Source organism: Corvus brachyrhynchos, unplaced genomic scaffold (genome assembly GCF_000691975.1).
Source record: "Corvus brachyrhynchos isolate BGI_N302 unplaced genomic scaffold, ASM69197v1 scaffold363, whole genome shotgun sequence".
In the NCBI taxonomy this organism is placed as follows: Eukaryota; Metazoa; Chordata; class Aves; order Passeriformes; family Corvidae; genus Corvus; species Corvus brachyrhynchos.
The window spans coordinates 152117-171625 of NW_008237404.1; the positions used below are offsets into that span (position 1 = coordinate 152117).

A 19509-nucleotide genomic window follows, 5' to 3' on the forward strand; every position below is an offset into this window, starting at 1 on the left:
GTTGCATTTACCTTTTACTCATAAAGAGCTCATGGGAAGTTAATTAAATATCAGGAGTAAATTAGCTGCTTTATTGTCCTTAGTTAACTACATGAATTAATCCTGGATTCAGGGAGAAGTGTTGCTATTAGCAAATGAGGAATGCAGTGGTGTAAATAGGTAGTGATCTGTAACATTCTACATTTTTAAATTCAAAAGAAGAAAACAGAAAGGTTCATTAGTTCCCCTTACCTGAGTTTCTGATTGAGAAGCTATTGTGAAGAGGAACGCTTTTTTTTCTATGAATTTCATTAGGTCTCATTTGTGTGTCATATAACAGCAGAGAGTGCCCTAGTGATTCCAACTGCATTTGACAGACACTATTGCAGGAGTGCATAATGGCATCAGCAGAACCAGGCCTTACTCATTCTTTCACAGGGTTTTCTGCTGCGCTCATTCTTCACAGCACACTGATGAGAGGAACTGAAGCAGTTGTTCAGTTTTACAGGTGGGTGACGGAAGCACAGGGGTACCAGATGATAAGCCTAAAGTGTTTTGCAAAGCTAAGCCCATGCTTCAGGTTTTTTGGTTCCACCCCTGCTCTGGAGGTGCCAGTGCCTCTTCCCTGGTTTCATGGTGATGGATGTTATAGGAACAAACCATGTGTCATCAGACCTCTTCAGATATGCCCTTATCACAGTGTCCTAGTTTGTCCTGGGATTGCAAAACATCTTTGATGCAAACCACTAATCAGAAATACGGTATTGAAATAGCATGGGTCAATATAGAAAAGTAGCTTAGTGTGTCCAATACAGACTTTTTATAAGTATCTGGTTGTGCTGTACTGCTCAGCACCAGTCATAATGTGAACATGCTGCTGCTTCTTTAGAGAGGGAATGGTTGAGCTGCAGTATTTTGGCTGCACAGCTTTCAGTTTGATGGTGCTCTGGCTTCATAGGATGTCTTTAATCCATGGGAAAGATAGGAGCCGGGGGCAAACAACTGCTGGGAACGAGGAGCTATGACTTCAGCCCCCTCATGCCCAGGAGCACTTGGAACCCATTTCCCAGTTGAATTGGAGAGGGTGGCAGGACCACTGCTCAGCCAAAGAGCGTTGAGCCGATGTAGCTCTTGGTACCTTTTAAGTTGTGGAAAACCTCCCTGTTTGTCTTCGAACAATAGGGAATCTTTGGCATCTACATTTTTAAGGAAGAAAATTTCAGATCGTATCGGAAAGCCTGTGTTTAGGAATACAAGGAACTTTGCAATCTAACTGTAGTTTTAGGGGCTTCTGCTTTTTTCTTATCTGCTTAAGCCAACTACCTCTTAAAGAAGGCAGTTAAAATGTTGTGTCTATCAGGAGAGTAATAATTTTATTGTCTTCTAGGTAGGTGTTTAGTTTTTATGAATTTGATTTTTTAACATCCTTTCTTATTAAATACGTAAGCTATAAACATACCAGTTTAAAATACACTGATAAAATTAATGCATTTTATTCAAAAGAATGCAGTATTTTAATATGACATATTTAGTATATAATTTTTCAAGAAAAATGCAATATACTTTTAATCTGATATGCTCATCTCTTGATCTTCAACATTCTTTTGAAAATAAACATTAATTAACATTTTCATTGATCTCTGTATCTGCACAGATGACAGAAGAGATATTCAGCCAGTGGGATCAGAATCTGATCTACAATAACCAGGTCAGTTGCTGTTAGCTTAAGAATTTAGTTTTCTTTTTTTCAGTTTTATAGAGTACATGTAAGGTAGCTTGGAGCAGAGAATAACACATTTAATTTTAATTAAACGAGAAAATGTTCACACGGTTTTTGTTATGAATTTTAATTTCTGTAAGCCAGGTGTAAATAGGATTCACAGGTTTGAATGACAGAGTTCTCTGATGAGATGTCTATAATCCTTTTACTTTGGAATATATTAGCATTGGTTTGATTACAATGTATGCATACATATCATTATGAGACATCTCTGCTTCACTGACAGGCACAATTATTTGGCTTTCTGTTCATATGTGTCATGTAATACTGGTAATGATTTTCAGTCCCTTATTCCTCATTACTACACACTCCTTTTATTCATATCTTAATATGTCAATGTTAGTGCAATGCAATTTTTTTAGTGTGAAGTGATTCAAAGGGAACTGAATAAATTTCAAATATATTCACATAAAACACATGGAAACTTTTCTTAGATTTATATGGCTGCTATTCATACCAGACACATCTAAAAATCACTCACTGGTACTGTGTTACTCAATTATTTGTCCATTCTGGACTTAAGGATAGCTGCCTTCGATATGTCTAATCTATCCATGGGTAGAACTAGAAGATTTTGATCTAGCTCATTTCCAGCAATTTTGATGTCCACTAATATTTAGGATCAAGCTTCTGGATGCCCTCAACTAACTAAATCACATGCACTGCACTTTCTTGTTCTGGCTACCTTTTGCAACTCTTCCTTAATGTAATTACTTCCTATATTTAGGCAAAGCCACATGTTTTGTATTATGGCATCTGTAGATATTGTCTTTCCTTTGGGAACGTAACAGTATCCTTCTCCATCATTCTCCTTAGCTGCAGAGAGACACCTGCAAGGCTCCAACTCTCACGGGGTAGGAAGGCAAATGGAGGGAAAAAATCTGTCCTCCCCACCTTCCTCTCATAGGCGGAAGTTACAAATACACCTTTCATTTCTTTTCTGAAACCTCTGAGGTGGACCAAGAGCAAGTCTCACCCAACAGAAGGCAAAAGCGGTCTATATTCTGACTTTTCACCTTCACTGCTTCCTTATGCTTCTTTTGGAAAGAGGAGTGGGTGTTGGTCTGTTACTTCTGTTCCTCTACCTTTGTGGAGCAGCTACCTTTCCTCCTCCAGAACTCTTTGGAGACTTAGCCACAGGTAAGTTTGTTGCAGCTTCTTCACCCCTTGCAGAGAAATGATACTGAGAAAAGGGGGCAGGAGTCACAGGGGACACAAAATCCAAGAGGATGCCAAGTTCCCACAGACCAGATGGCAGGCAGTTTGTAACAGTTCTAGGTGGCAGGAGAGGCACCAAGATGTCAACCAGTATGACTGCTCTTATGTGCAGGCCCAAGAAAGCCACTTCTGGTTATTAGCACAATAACAACACTGAAATTTGGACTACCTGTTAGATTCCGTACAGTCAGCTAAGAAAGGGAAAGAAAGACTTGGGCACCTTATTTTAGAACTGTAATTACCACTTACAGGTTAGTCAAGTATTGCATGTTTAGAATTGGAAAATATATGTTTGACGATATTGCATAGTTATAGATATATAGTTTAGTTCTTCAACGTGAAAATTCTAAGTAATGCTTGCAAAATTATATTAGTAATTCATTCAAATAAACTCAACAAAGCACAGCTAAGGCTGCAGAGTGGGAGTTCGCAAGCAAGATGTTGAGCAGTGTGTGGCCTTGTACCAGTCACCGGGGGATCAATCCCCCATGTGACAGGCTGCCAGCCTAAGGAAGAAGCATTGGTCACTGCCCTCCAAGTGCTCTGGGAGCCAGTTTCCTACCCTACCCAGCTCGCAGACCACCCATCCAGTCTGTTTCTTGCCAGTTTGCCCAGGAGGAAGTGTGGGAATGAAGTGGTATAATGGGCTGACCTCCCTCTTCTTTCAGTAAAAAGTAAAAAAGTAATGCCAGAGCCTCTGGCAATCATGCTGTGCATGCAGTGTGAAGGAAGAAGGGCTGTGTGGGGATTTCCCTTGGGGCAGTGGGTGCAACTACTGACAAATGCAGTAGTGTGCATGTAATTTACATATGATTCCTCATATCGTGCTGCTCTTATGTTCATTTTTGTGTGACATCTGAGCCATAGAGTTTTCTTTGCACAGACATTCACAGAAGGTTAATTTTAATCATTCAAATAAGTAGTGTTTCATAAACCTTTATTCTGAATTTGCTCTTAAATGGTTGATTAAATTGGCATCCAGTTAGGAAACAGAAAAAACCCAAGTGGCTTATCTAATTAATTGCTTTGAAAAATACTGTTCAAATTTTCCATATTCAAGATCAATATGGAAAAAGTTAAAATCATATGCACACAGCAAGTTAAAATAATTTCTACATTTGAGGAAATTAATATTATTTGGGTACATTTCATAATGTAAGAGGACTACTTAATTTTCTCTTCTGGTTTTTTAAAGACAGAGTGTCTCATTAAATGCCGTATAAAAGAAAAAAAAACCAAGCTTTATTTTTTCTTTTTTTAGCTGCAAAGGGCTATGAGTAGTATTCTCTTAATTAATATGCTTATAGTAGAGACTAGTGAGCTCTTAGTCTTTTACTTAAGAGCTTAATTTTACAGTCTTGAGGTATATCAGGGCTTATCTGACCTTCATTGTAAAGGAAATGGTAAGAATGTATACCTTAGATTTTCCAAGTGATACAGATTCATGAGTTCTATGAACTATATATCCCTGAACAGCAAGAAATGTATTTACTGTCAAATGCATGCTTACAAGCACTCAATTACTGACGAAGTTGCAATTAGGAATCTGACAGATGAGGGATTAATTCCCCAGAAACAGGACTTCTTCCTTTTTCTTGTTATGAGCACATGCATATGGAGGAAACAGATCTGAATATGCCAGATGAATAAATTAAGAAGTCTAGGATGAAGCAGAACAGCTGGAAATGTAACTGGTGATAACTGAAGGCTAATTAGCTTCAATGAGCAATTTTCCACCTGGTTTTCTATTAGCCATTTAGAAAGAGGAACTAGAGAAATCGCATGGCATGGTGTGCATTTTCATTCTGAAATTCAATATGAGCTGCTGTTCTACCTACATGGTAATTGGAAAATGACTGTCTCTTATGGGTATAAATATTAATGTGACTGATTTTCAAAAATCCTTTCATTTCTTTCTAAGAACAGACTTCGTTTTGTGCGTTCATTTTCTTACCGGAGGTGTGAGTAGTTCTTAATTTAATAGATATTTAAAATTAAGAGTCTACTTCGAAGAGTATTTTTGAATACTAAAGCCCTTTCTCTGATACTCTTTGCCAATTCTGACTAGTCTGGTATAGCCTGCTATAGCACTTTCTAATCAGCAGTTTCAGATTTTGTCCATAATCCCTGCAGCTTTTGACTACTGCTTAGAGCATCATAGGCAATGAATAATGAAGTCTGTTTTTCCTGAAACAAGTCATTCAAGGAGTATGAAAGGGACACTAAATGCTCTACATAAAACTTTTCACCTTATTACATACATCTGTATTTATTACATAAACCCATTTCTTTTTATACATATTTGTTTCCTTCTGTATTAAGCATCCTTTGGTCCTGTGTGATCCTTCAGTTTGTTTGTTATTGCATAAGAAACTGGGTTCTGAGTCCTGTTTACATGGCTTTTAAAGAGAACTGAGGCTATGCAAGTTTGAGATGAAATGTCCTCATATTACATTCAAAAGTCAGGAGATGGACATAAGTAATGAATGTCATCTTTCCTAACTTTAGCTGCCCAGAAGGGAGCTGCTGTACTTTTAGTGCACAAAAAAATAGGGTTAGTTCCTTTCTTGGGTTTTTCTCTTTTAGATGCTTCTGTTGCCTGTCATGTTGATAAGGATGGCTAGCTGTGATTAGCCATGTAAGTGTGGAAGCTGAGCAAAATAAATAATAAAAATGGAAGATGTGATGATTCACCTTCTGTCTATACCTGGTTTTCTCCATTAACTATCAGAGGAGTCACTCAGAGGGTGGTCAGTCATTGGAACAGGCTCTCCAGGGAAGTGGTCATGGCACAAAGCCTGTCAGAGTACCAGGAGTGTCTGGATGACACTCTTAGTGATATGAGTTTGTTTCAGGTAGTCCTGCAAGGAGCAGGGTGTAGGACTTAATGATCTTTATGGGTGCCATTCAACTTGAGATGTTTTATGATTCAAGGATTCTATGACTCTACATGACTAACTTAGATTTAGGCAGTAACTTTCAGAAAGCTCAAAGTCAGGTTGGGTGAATCCCATCATACATTCTCTGGGAAATCAGGGATATCTTTCCATTTTGAGAACAGTGAGCAGAGGCATAAGGCTGAGGTGTTGCCTTGCAGTCTTGCATTGGATGCTTACTTTTGGCTTTAATGAAATACTGAAGTTTTACTTCTTACTGAAGTACAGTCTTCAGTTTTTACAATATCATTTGTCTTGCCCATGGGAAAGTAGAAAATGCATTTGCTGAGAACCTTATAATTTACAGAGTGATTGTCTTTCCTTTGTACAAGTGGTTTCACTATAACTCATGTCACAGATATTTAATTCTTTTTCTGCATTCTTTTTTAAAGGAAACTGCCCTTAAGAACCAGTATCTAATGATCTCCTTAAGCTGAAATGTCACTCTTATTCTCCTAAAGCAACTGCTTGTACTTTGGGATCATGAATAGGAGAGGGAAAATTTTGACATGGGAATTCATGATACTTACATGATCAAAGACACCTTCATCTACAAGACAAGTCAGAGGATCAATATAATTTTCATTACTTGCCACAACAAAGGCTTTTTAAAATAATGAAGAAGAGTTGTCTTTTTCAAAAGCAAAAAAAAACCCCAAGCCCCTGTAATTGTCAAAGGTATGGCATTCTGTTGCTTCTTAATGAGACTTCTGTAGAGCAAGTTCTTGCCAGGGTTGTTTTCAATCTTGACATTCTGATTAAATTTTAATTTTGTTACAGTAAAAGATGGAAAATTGACTATAACAGTCAAAATATAATTGCTGCAATGCTGTCAATGCAGCAAATACATTTACTCTAATGCCTGTAAGATATGTTACAAGATTTGGAAAAACAGCATGTAAACTATTAATAAATATTGCTGTAGTGGGAAGAGATGTGCCAAACCCAGCAGTAATTGTAATAACAACCTCTGACTGTATTTCTGAGAAATGTAGATATTTAAAAGATTGTTTGAAGGAAAGTATGGGGATCAAGACGTGTCATTGCTCTGACAGAGAAAATATGTGATTAATTTTATAGAGTTCTTGCTCAGAAAAGCATAGAAACCCTGATATCCAAAATAGCTCAAACCCTGAAAACTTTGTACTTTTGTGAGATGCTTATATTTTGAAAACTGGTTAGGAACCACCTGATTATGGTAAAACAGTGTTGAAAATAATTAAATGCTCTGCAGTTTAGGCATTAAAATAACTAGCCAAGGATTTTTTGTTTTCTTTTATCCTCATCTCTTTGCTGATAGGAAGCAGTGTGATCTAAGGAATAAAAGGGAAATGCAAAGTAACACTAAAATCAGCTATTGGTTTTACAATGTGGGTAAAAAGGTGTCAAGAAATATTCCTTCATTGATCTTAGGTGTCTCAGAGTAAAAGAATGAAAGAATAGGTGTTTCTGACAGAGATGTTGTCCTAAATGTTTAAATTTTGTGCTAGATTTTATTGATATGGATTTGTATGTGCAAGTGAGGTGCTTCTTTCTTTAACTCCTGATCATGAGGCAAAAATGTCAACAAGTTCCTTGCTCAGGTGGTTGATGTGCATGCTGGAGTGGGGATTTCTGTGGAAAGCCACAGTTACTGCTAGGAGATGCCTCTTTGGCTTCAGACTTCGAGGAACAAGGAGTCCCTGTATGTTCTTCAGTTTTCAAGACCTCATGACAGCCATCGCTTGGGGCAGCACAGCAGCAAATTGATGAAGGAATTAATTAATGAAAACAAAAATTCTAAAAGCGGGGCAAAGCTACAACTCTGAGACATATGAGTCATACTTTTCAAAAAGTTATAACTGCAGGAAACCTTCAGGGTGTAGTGGGGGCCAGGGCTCCCCCCGGGGTGGCAGAGCAGGGCTTGGCATCTCTCCCACAGCCCCAGCCAGAGCACCGCACACCTCTGAGGGGAATGGATTCATTGCCCCAGGACTGTGGGTGGGTGGGAAGTGGCCATGGGTGTCCCAGCAGGTCCTACTGGTACCCCCAGGTTCCCTGTCACCTTAATGTAACCCCAACCCCAGCATAAAGTAAGCAATTAGCCACAAAGAGCAGCAGTTTTTGGTGGTGTTTGGTAAGTTGTTTTTATTTTACATCATGTTTCTTTTTTAAAATCATGGGGTTTTTTTAACGGGGTGTTGTTGGAGGTGTAGCATCTACTGATAAGTTTGCAGGCAGAAAACAAAGGCAGAAGGAGTGCAGCTAATGGGCTCACCATTAATTAGGTCCATTACTTTCAACACTGGAAAAACAGCGCTGTGTGTCAGTGAGGAGAAGGAGCAGGGGAATGCCTGGTACCCCATTGTCCTGGTGAAGGGATGGAGGTGAAGGGATGGAGGCCTGGCAATTGTGGCTTGGCATCATGGTTGGGTCTGTCTGTGAAGCCCAGGGAATAGAGGAGCCCCTAGGGAGCAGAAGGAAAACCATGATCTTTGGCTGCTTCCTGCAGTGTTGCTTTTCATGACTTTGAAAGATTCTAAGTCCTGAGTGACATGTTTCAGGAAGAACTTTCTAGAACTTAGGTGTTCAGATGTATTTTGCCATATGAAAATATGTGAGAAAGATGCTATGGGTTGTGGGGTAAAATTTCTGTAAAATAATGAGCTATTTTATGAACAATCCCACTGCTGTTATTCTGACTTCTGTTGTTCAGGTAGAATATTTCTTGTACAAGCAGCAAATGCATCACATATGTTTGTGAATATATCTATGATGAGTGACAGATTCAAAACTCACATCTGATTCAAAAGAGGATTAACACCACACTGGGTACTGAACACTGTCTTTTTCTGCTCTGAAGTTGTCTGGCATGCAGCAGCATATATACCTATATACAGTGAAATATGCACAAGAATACATATAAATACTTGTATTCAGAACCAGTCAACCTCTGCTTTGTCCATATGGCTGAGCCTGTAAAAGCAAGAAAACTTGTGGAAAACATCTATTTCTTAAGCTAAATGCAGCTGTGTTTGACTGGTGTCTGTTTTGCCATATCTCTTGACTCTTTGTACTTTTCATGCAAAGAGTGAGAACAGCGAGGCAAAAGTTGTGTGTTTGAAATACACAGATTTGTATTCTCTATTACTCAGTGTGGATTTGTGCTTCTGCCTGAATGGGATGCTCAGTTCGAGAGACAGGTGGAGACTAAATGGGATTGAAGAGACTTAGGAGTGTTTAATGTATATCTACAGCTATTTGCTTGGCAAAGATGATGACGTTCAATTGCATGCTAATTCCTTTGCAAAGCCAATAAAAGAGCAGGTTTTTTTCTTGCAGAAACTGACTTAGAAATCTAACAGTGTAGAGTGTTGTTGTGGGTTTTGCTTTTCTTTTCTTTTCTTTTTAAAGTTCTCGTGACCTTATTCTTCTCCACAGTTAAATGCAAGAGTAGAGAATTTTAAGGACAAGACGTGAAGGATTACTCAGGAGGGTGCCAGTACTCCCATTTGAGAGTATGATTTGATGAAGGATAGAGTAAAGCAGAAGAAGATGGGCAGTGGTGAGTAGTGTTTTCTGTACTGACAAAAGGGAGAATTTCCTTGGTGAAGTAAAAATGTCCTGAGAGACGACATCAGCTTGTAAAAAATATGTGCTCTCTGTAACTAAGATTGATTAAAACATGATTTGTCTTTAACTGTAAAGAATTTAGAGAAAAGAGAAAAAAATAGAATAAATTGATTTAGAGAAAATTTAAAGAATTAACCACAAATTTGCCATATTTCAAGCTCATGAGGAAATTCCGACTTCTGTGAAAGTGACTGAACAACTCCTCTTGAATATCATGGAAACAAAGGTTTTTCAATTCTGTTTAAGAAAAGAATGTCATTTGCTTCTGGAATCAGTAGAGAGAACAAAAGAGAACACAATTAAGAGATGAAATTTGTATCTTCTGCAATGATAAACAGAACAGGACAAATTAGTCTTTGACTGGAGTTAAGAAATGTGATTAGACATAATTTTGTTGAAATTCTGCTGCTTTGCCAAGGAAAAGTTTTAGTAAACCCCTGAGGCAATAATAAAAATTACAATGTGCAGCTATTGCAGGCAAGGATTGAGGGTGCTCTTGCACAGATATGGTGTGCATTAATGATAAGCCATAATGTTCAGAAGTGACAGTAGACAATTACTCTAATTTGCTTTTGTCTCAATTAACTTATATTTTCACATTCTACTTAATCAAACTGAGTTTTATTTGACTTCTATCTACTGACAACTGACCTGCTTTCTTTCCTCTCCCGTTCTTCCATAAAAGCAGATGGCTTAATGCACAGAAGCTCATGGCCAGCGAAGCTGAATAAGCTTTGTCTATTAAATATTTTCAGAGAAAAGTACCTGACTTGTCAGTTACTGCTTAGTATATCAAAACCAAAGAAGTTATATGCTTTCTAAATCAAAAATTCAACAATAACTGCAGCCCTCCCATTACAACTGTGCATATGGTCTCATAAATCCATACTCTGTACCCAGCAACTGCAATGTCAATACCTTGATTCCATTAAGAAAGATGAGAGATGATCAGGGTTGGAACAAATGAGGCAATTATGGTCTAAAATGCATTGTCTAGCAAATAACCACGTGCTTGCCTGTAAGTTCTTCAAGACAAGGATTGTCTTTTTGTTCCTGTACAGTGTCTAGCACAAAGGGAATCTGTGCTGTGACTAAATCTCTAAACATTACTGCAATATAAATAATTATAAACCATACTGAGAAGGATTATTTCTGTTTTGGAAAAGGCTATCAGGTAATTGTTCATCTAAATGTATTTAAAATCCCCTCTCTGTTCTTTGTCATTTTCCTAATAATGTCAAGGAAAGTTTGCAAAGGCTGCTTGTGAAACTGCTTGTAAGTGATCACTGAGAATAAGAGTATTTCTTTTAATACACCCAAAATGCAAGCAGTTATTTGATGCTGGAAGCTGGACAGTTTGTTTGATTTAGTGCAGTGATTCATTACCACTGTCTTAACATGACTGGGTCTCCTACTATCCAAAACAATTCCAGTATTTGAATAATTGGCTTTATTACTCTTGGTTTTGTTGGTTTTCATTTTTTGGTTGGTTGTTTTGTTTTGTTGGGGTTTTGTTTGTTTGTTTTGTTTTTTGATTAATGGTACAAAATATTTTGTGTTCAGCTTGAATTTAATAATTAGAAAATGTAATGACTGATACATTAGCTTTTGCAGCTTTTCAGTCAGTAGACATTTCTCAGCCTACCTGGCTGAAATCACTTTCAGCTAATTGAAGATTTTCTCACTCCATTTAGCTGTTAAACCCTGGCATATGGGCATATGGGTCTTGTTATTGAAAATGATCCTCAGAGGAGGCTAGCAGTGAAAATAATATGGAAACAAAAAGAAAATTGGGTTCAAATAAGGTGAAGACAACTCAATGCTCAAATTGGAAATGCTGGAACTGTCCTCCACTTGTCAGAAGAAGAGGGTTTGACAGAAACAAAGAGTGAGCTTTTCCACGCTACCAGGAAATGTGCTGGGGAGGAGCACTCCTCTGAGGCAAAGAGCAGCATAGCCACATAAGAATAGCTGAATACTCTTGGATAACCATGTCTCTGTAATTGCCAAACCACAGTTGGTAGTATGTTGCTACTCAACAGTTGCTGAAATATTGCTTGGACAGCAATTAAACATAGTAGTAATAATAGCCTGGAGTTTCTTTTGAGAGTGTTTTTTTGGTGTATTTTTTGTTGGTGTTCTTTTTCCTTTCATTTAGAGAAAATTAGGGAAGTTAAAATCACATGGACATCCTTAGGAAGATCTCATATGTCAACTACATTGTTTCTGGCCAGAGGAAATCCTTGTACATCCAGCTTCTTAGCTACCTGGTATTGACTTAGACAAGGCTCCTTCTGAAAAGGAATACCCATCATACATTAGCAGAGTTTTCCTATTAACTAATTTACCAAACTGCTCTATTTGTGTGGGGAGAATGTCGGTATACCCTGTTTCAGTAGAACTGCAAGATCTGCATTTGAGTTCTGCTTTTGCTAGCTCTGTTAGTAACTTCGTTATGCTGCAGAGAGCTTGTGCCTCATTGATTTTCCCTGGTAACAGCAGTAACTTCCTCACTAATTTGAAATTAGTTTAGGTCTGGGGTGATGTTTTCAGTCTATCAGATCTGGAAAAGTATCACTCCTTAGGTGGAGGATTGAGGATTTCAATGGATTTAGTGCTTGTTTGCTTCTGTGCTGTAGTTAATTAAAAAAAGATTTAAAAAAAAATACATGGTGGGAATTGTAAAAATTATTTCAGAGGCAACTGAAACCTGACTTGATCCGTCTTATTCTTTTATTTTTTCTACTCTATTTATGTGCCTAATTCAGGAATGACAGAACTGTACTTTGAGTAGACACGGAGGCTACAGGAAAGGAGGTTGCCTGCATTAGTGACCCTATTATTGGACTGAATTTCATTAGCTTGTATTGTGAATCCTGAATAGAACTGAATATATTTTCATGTTTTCCTTATCTTTTGAAGAAGATTAGTATTGGTGAAATATTCAGTTTTAGTTTACTTCAGATATAAGATTTTAAAACAAATTGCTGTAAAGGTATTGAAATAATATTGGTGATGTATATGTGTCCAGTTCATCAACTTCCCATTCAAGTATAAGATTTATTATGCCAGGGTTGGGTTGTTTTGAATGAAATCACACTTTAATTAAATATTTTGTGCTAGTTCAAAGTATAAATCCTGAGTCTACCATCTGTTGCAGTATCTGTATATAAAAATTGCACTCACTAATTACACTGTGCCAGTTGGGTCAGGGATGGCATCAGAACTGAATTAGGTTTAATAAATTTGGAAAAATGTATACATTTAAGATAAGAACAGCTTCAGTATAAGAAACAAGAAACTAGTATGAATAATAACAACATTTTCTTACCCCTGTTAAAGTCTGGTTACTGTATAAAAGGTATCTTTTCGGCAAGCTTGATAATACAAGTCCCCGCAGAAGACTGACAGTGTGGGATGTCTCCTGGCCTCTGTAGTGGTTTGTGATGAGCAATTTAGGAATGAATATTCATAATGTTTTTGTTACCTCCTGGCATATTTTTTTACAGTGTCCATATAAATCCCAAAATTGGGTTAATCATCTGAAAGGGGTTTAATTATCTGAAAGTTAATTAAGAGCTCTCTAGTCATGCATGTACCGTGTGTTTTCACTGGACTTAATTTACTGATAGAAACATGCCTATTAGGATAATTATTAGATTCTGTAAGGAAAACAGTTATAAATAATATTTTCCTGATGCAAAAGACTCATGAAATGATACTGCACTGTGTAACTTCACAGCTCAGGTAACTGTTTTGCCTGGAGAGAAAGAGAAGCATATGGTGCATATTTGGCAGCAGATGTGTCAGTGACATGGAGATTTTATCAATAAAAATGTAGGCTTCTAGGAGAACTAGGTACCTCAAAGGGCAGTAGGGAATGGATAAAATCTGATAGGAAATGGCTTTGAGGATTTAAGTGATGCCCAAAATATGAAATAATAGCCTTAAATATATAATAGGAATGGGGAAAAAAAGCCTTACAGAAAGTTCCTTAGTTTCTGTGGTAAAATATCACTGCTAAAAAGTCTTCAGTTTGGGGAAAGATGACTGAGGAGCTCTTTTAGTGATGTTAGGGTGGTAGAAAGGACTCAATCCAGATGCTGGGTTTGGGGTTCCCTTCTTCTGTGTCAGCAGTACAGCTCAGGAGTCTGCTGTGCCAGAGCAAGGTTGCATGGTTTCTATTTGATTCCTCATTTCTCAACTTTAAAAATTTATCTCTTTCCTATATTCCTGCCCTTTAAAACAGGAACTCACACATCCAGAGGGAGTGCATGGATACCTTTTTGTTCTTCTTGTTAATTTGTCCTTCAGAGATGTACTGATATTCTATTGAGTCATCATTGTGGTTTAAACCTTGATACTGCCAGCATTTGAAGCACATACATCCATATCCAGAGTTTGTGGAGTAAATGATACTGGTAGTGTGTTTCTACCTCTTGTTGAACAGCTTTTAAAACATGTGGTGCTTATTAATGTCTGAAAGAATTGTCTTACTGGTACAGAAATCTAGTATCAGCTCTAAGCCCTATAATTTGGGTTTCTGGTTGTTACAAATGTTTTCACCTTGAACTTTTCTCCTTTTTTTTTTTTTTCCCTTCTTAAATCTGTCCATTCTGGGCAAATAGGCCCTTTTCTTCTTTGGCTGTTTGACTCCCTCTGCCACATTCACCCAGTTGCTTTTATTCTGTTCCTGTAATTCTCCTTGCTTTTCTTATCACTCTATGCTCAAATCCAGCTTTTTCCAGTTCATCAATAAAGAGAGTTGTAAGAATACAGGAGAGGGTGTACTCACTTCTGTACAATCACCAAATCCTATGCCTGGGGCCAGACAATCCACTAACCGTGCATTTCAAATCTGTGCCCCAAAGAAAGAGCTGCTAGAGATTCTTAACGAGAACTCTTGAGAAGACTGTAACATTTTCCATGGTCTCAGTTTGAAAAAAGTGGGGACCTGTTTTTGGTGAAAACTTCACACCAAAAATTCAGCTGAAGAGAGACATCCTGTGTGGGAGCTCTCTGCCTCAGCAGCTGACATCTGGCAAACACTGAAGCCCTGGAAACAGCCTCCCAGGACAGGCAGTATCATACACATCAGTTCTAGCTGCCAACTTCATTGCTCTTGCCTATGGTAAAAAGTGTTTTTTCCATCACTCCAGCGGGTGCAGTCAAGTGGAGAGAACTTCTGTAGGGTAAAGGATATTCAAGTGAGAACTCCTCTGGCCTTTGCTACTTGTACTGAAATGTCTCAGAGCAGTGTCAGTCAGAGAACTTCAAGCAGTGCTGGAAAGTGTGCAGCCCTCTATGAGCAAAAATTATTTTTTTGTCATTATTTTGTTTTACAAAAGGCTAAGAAAAAAGAGGCAATTCTAGGCACCTGATTTAGACAACTCTGAAATCTAATCTCTTTTAACCTGAGCTCTCAGAACTATAAATTTGAGCCAAACTCTTCCACATAATTATGTTGACTATTCCCTGTGGTGCAACACTGTCTGCAAAAGACATTGATCATGTGAGCATAGCCCTTTGAAGCAGTTACGACCTGTATTGAAAATTATTGAAGCTTAACTAATTATCCAGTGAAAATTCAAAAGCAGAAAGCTCCTCCTCCAACTCTACATTCCCTTCTTTTCTAGTGAAGGCATGGGTGCTTGAATCAATGGAAGTTTTGCTACTGACTTCTGCAAATCCAGAGAATAATCATGAGTATTTACTGCCTTCTAGCTCTTCTCATTTGGCTGATAAATTATATTTTGCAGTAATTCTTCGATAAGGCAATGGAAACTTTGGTTTCCCTTTCCCTTCAAGTGCCATGGGAAGTTCTGTGTAACTATTACATATCTTGGCATTTGTGGGGTTGACGTTGGTGCCTTTTCTGAATTTCAAAGCAGGTGGCAAAACTTAAGGTTGGCTTTTTTCTTCTGATTGCAGGTAGGGTGAAAGGTGACATTTTTACTCACTGTCTTAGAGTCTAACATTGCATGTTTTTCTTTCTTACACTTTTGTGCATGATATAAAAGTGATTTAGAAATTGTCAGGTGGACAAAACAATTGCACTGGAAATTTTTCTTGCAAATAAAATTGGGATAATTTTCTTTGAATTCTCCTGGTTTATCATGGGCAGTGACTACACGGTACATTAACTAGAGTCAAATGGAAGATTTTTGTCCCCATAAATACTTGAAAAACAAATTATTATTTTCATTTGCCTGGTCACAACTTCTTTGCTCTCAACTGTTTATCTAGATGGGAAGATTTAAACCTTTGGGACAGATCATAAACAATTTTCAGACTGCGTGTTCAGCTGTGGTTTTTACCATATGAATCTATCTTGAAACCTTAGGGAAAAAAGTTGTACTGTTTTAGTGCTGAACTTTCAATAACAAGTAACTGAAAAATATTTTGTTAGTTTATTCCAGATGCAGAAGCAGATTTATGATTAATCTTAATTATGAGTACCTTTAGAAAAACAATCCTTTTGTAAATATTTTTAAAGGGGGAAAAAAAGAGGGAAATTCAGAGAAATAATGTTCATTTTTACCTGACTAAAATCTGATTGTCCTTTTCTCAAGGGTTATAAGCACCTAACACATTGTAATGTGTACTGATAGAAGCTGTTACTCTTTTGTGAAAGAAAGCAAAGACACATTCCCTACAGAGGCTCACAGGGACTAAGCATCTCCAAACCACTTGATGCTTGACTGTTTAAAAATATATTTTGTTTGCTTCCATGCTGCCCAGAAGAATTTTCAGTGCCATGAGCCCCACTGAGTGGTGCTAGTTCATGCACACATTTCTGGTTGCATTAATGGGTTTTGCCTCCACTTAGTTTTTGTATAATCTACAGGTGTTGCCCTGGATTGAGGTTTTGTATCTCCTACAGCTACTGTATAGCACACCACAGAGGTGTGCTGCAGCACTAGACATTTCTCATCCACACTCTTGCATCCTGGCTAATTTGAAACAAAATTGGCACACAATAATGGGCTTAAATTGCACTAATTTACAATTAGTTGAACAAAATTAGTTTAGATTAAGAGATACCTTATTCAGGGCGTTTGGTTTTTAAAACCTTTCTGCAAGCTATTCTGCCATGTTTTCTGCTCAATATCAGGCTTCACAAAGGTACAGGGATGAGCAGAAGGGTGTTGAGCTCCTCTCCAGAGCCAGCACACTACTGGCACAGAGGGTCAGGGTGATAGGGGTGGGAGCAGGGGCCCAGCTCCTTGCTGACCCCACTCCTTCGAAGCCAGGAGCTGCATCCTCCTTATCCTGACCTCGGGAGGGAACTTGACAGGTCTCCACGCTGGGTGGCTCAGGGAAAAGGCAGCACATTCCTCATCCTCCTCTGGAGAGGAGCTGGGCATGCCGTGTCATAGGGCATTCAGGAAAACTGCTTGTCTTTTAAAACCTGGATGTAGCTATATGTTAGCTTGGAAAACACGCCTAGTGCTGCAAAGCACTCGGTGACTTATTTAACACATTAGTGGTGGTGCACTGCCTGTTCAGCTTGTTATGTAAATGCTCTCTTGCATGCAAAGCCTATCAAGGTCAATCGAGGTCATATGAGCAGTTTGATATGAGCAGATGTGATCAGAGCTCATATGACATTTGTTACTGCCCCTTCTCTGCCCACTCTGAAACGTGGCAAAACAGATCATGCCTGCAATAGGAAAATCCACTGTAGGAATGGGAACATGCAGCATTAGCTAGACACACCACACCTGTTGTCTATGAAGAAACCTGTGGGGCATCCTGTGGAGTGTCACAGTTGCTTGCCTCTAGGAATTATGATTTTATAAAAAAGAACGTATTCAGAGGGGTGGCGGTGATCTTTCCACAGCACATGCATCTTGTACACCACAGACAAATACAAGTTGGTAAAGGCTGTAGCACAAGATATAGAAATCCACTGGCCTAGTCTTGTTATCATTTTAAATCAACCTGCTTGTTTTGTATGGAGAATGCACTTTAAATAGCATCCTCTAAACTTGTTAGCACTTTTCTATCTCCCTTCTTGTGACTAAAGTACTTTTCATACTAGAAAAGCTCACAAGAGTGTTAAATTCAACTTCTTTAAAGGCTAATAAAGCAAGTGCATGCTTGCTTAGTTCTGGTGCCTGTCAGATCAGCTTCAGCATTACTGTGGAAATAGATTAGCACTGCTACAGTGACTCTAATTCTTTCAGCTCCTTGGTAGATTATTAGGCATGCTGTGTATAAAAAAAAAAATACCTCCTCACTGCAATAAGAGATCTGAACCTGGGATCATTAGATAATACTATGTACAGACTGACATCCCATCTTACTGTGAGCCAACACTCGCTTGGAAGAAGACTGTACCTTGTAACAGAGCTTCTCATCACCCCTCTTCCCAGCCTTGGATGCATGGATCTTCTGTCCCAGGATACAATGATATACCTTATCCAGAGTGCCAAATTAAGATTGTAGGAGTTAAATGAAACAAGAAATAAGCAGCAGAATTAATTCACATAGCTAATTGGTAAAAAAGCCCCAGAAATCTCCGGTGAAATGTACAAAAATATATGTATATAAGAAAAGCCACAGTGTAATGTCTGACAATAAGTGAGGGATGAAAAATGCCTCTAGAAATTAGCTGGGGAACTAAAATTCACAACTTTAATGTATACTAAAAATCATGGACTCAGTAGAAAAATTAATTGGTTCTGTTTCCTCCATTCTATATCCTCTATTAAGAGCTCACTGTTCTTAAGCAGTAATTACTGATTTCTGTTCCCACAGAGCACAAAATATTATCACTATGTTTCTGAGAACGTTCTCTTCAAGTTCCTAGCTGTCCTTTTCCTTGAAAAGTACTTACTCAATTTCACTAAAGTCAATGCAATGATTCGTGCTCTTGGTTTTGCTTGGAGATTTAGAACTGACAAGGGGCTTATGTGCTTGAGAGTTCCTAAGTATTTTTTAGCTTTATCAATTAGAGTTGCCTTTATAAACAGTCTTGTTTATATCCTTGAACCATTGCAAACTACAACATTGCATTACAAATACAAAGCATCAATGGTTCAAAAAAATGGTGTATGCCAACTGAAATTACTGAGAACACACTTCTGCTCTGAGTCTTGTTTCAGTAGCTTTATTTTTAGTTAAACACCAGAAAGTAGCTTGTATGTAGACCTGCTATGGCAGCTGGGAGGATGCAGAGCAGAGAGCATCAAGTCTGGCTTGTGGTGAATTAGCCTTAATTATTCAAACTCATGAGTGGCTTAACAAAAACCAATCATTGCTTTCTCTCTTCTTCCTTCTGGCCTCCCTTAGCTTTGCTGGTTCCATTGTTTATTGGTGTCTGTTACAGTCCAGTCTGCCTGTGACTGGTACAGATAATCTGGGCTGCTGGATCACAGGCAGGGAGCCATAGATAGGGGATGAAGAACAGCTCTGCTATTGTCCCTTTACTAGAAATTAATTATAGTGATACCAAAGAATAAAAACCGTTCATCAGTTTTAACGGCCAGTGATCTATATGATAGCTTTAACCTAAAGAAGATTCAGCAATTACAGTGAAATTACAATTTCTGATTGAGATCAGCTGTATTTATAATTCTAAACCTTGTGTAAAGTTTGTCTAGTCTTTAATGGTGTTAATGTCAAAATTATTAAAACTGCAAAAATAAAGTGGCAGACTAGCTAAGATCCTATACTGTATTCAATGAGCCTTTCCCTGAACTGCAGAAGCTGTATTTAGAAGCATCAGATGATTTTCATGCTTCCTCCATTAAAGCTTGAAGGTATATTCCATATTCTTAGGTTATTTTCTTAATTTTCACTATTGGGATAAAAATCGACATTAATTTGCATAGTGCTGAGTTAAAGCCTGGAGATAAAAATCCTGCTGTGGTTCTTCAGTATGCACAAGTGCAAAGCTGAGAGGCGCTGTTCATAACTCAGTGTTTATTGGTCTGATGGCAACATCTGTACCAGTGAATGGAATGGGACAAGACCCCC

The 19509-nt window shown here is 38.1% G+C and overlaps 1 protein-coding gene and 1 long non-coding RNA gene across 2 annotated transcripts in view; both read left to right on the forward strand.

Annotated features, from left to right (window-relative positions):
• Positions 1-1572: 1572 nt before the first annotated feature.
• LOC108445857 lies at positions 1573-2898 on the forward strand. Its single transcript, XR_001860884.1, has 2 exons — positions 1573-1687; positions 2576-2898. It is a non-coding gene; the product is annotated as an uncharacterized LOC108445857 (long non-coding RNA).
• A 6468-nt stretch (positions 2899-9366) lies between these two features.
• The window catches only part of SPATA13 (spermatogenesis associated 13), a 169233-nt gene continuing 159090 nt past the window's right edge, over positions 9367-19509 (forward strand). Inside the window, exon 1 of the mRNA XM_017730766.1 lies at positions 9367-9457. The gene's annotated coding sequence lies outside the window, so the exon portion shown is untranslated. The remainder of the gene's footprint in view (positions 9458-19509) is intronic.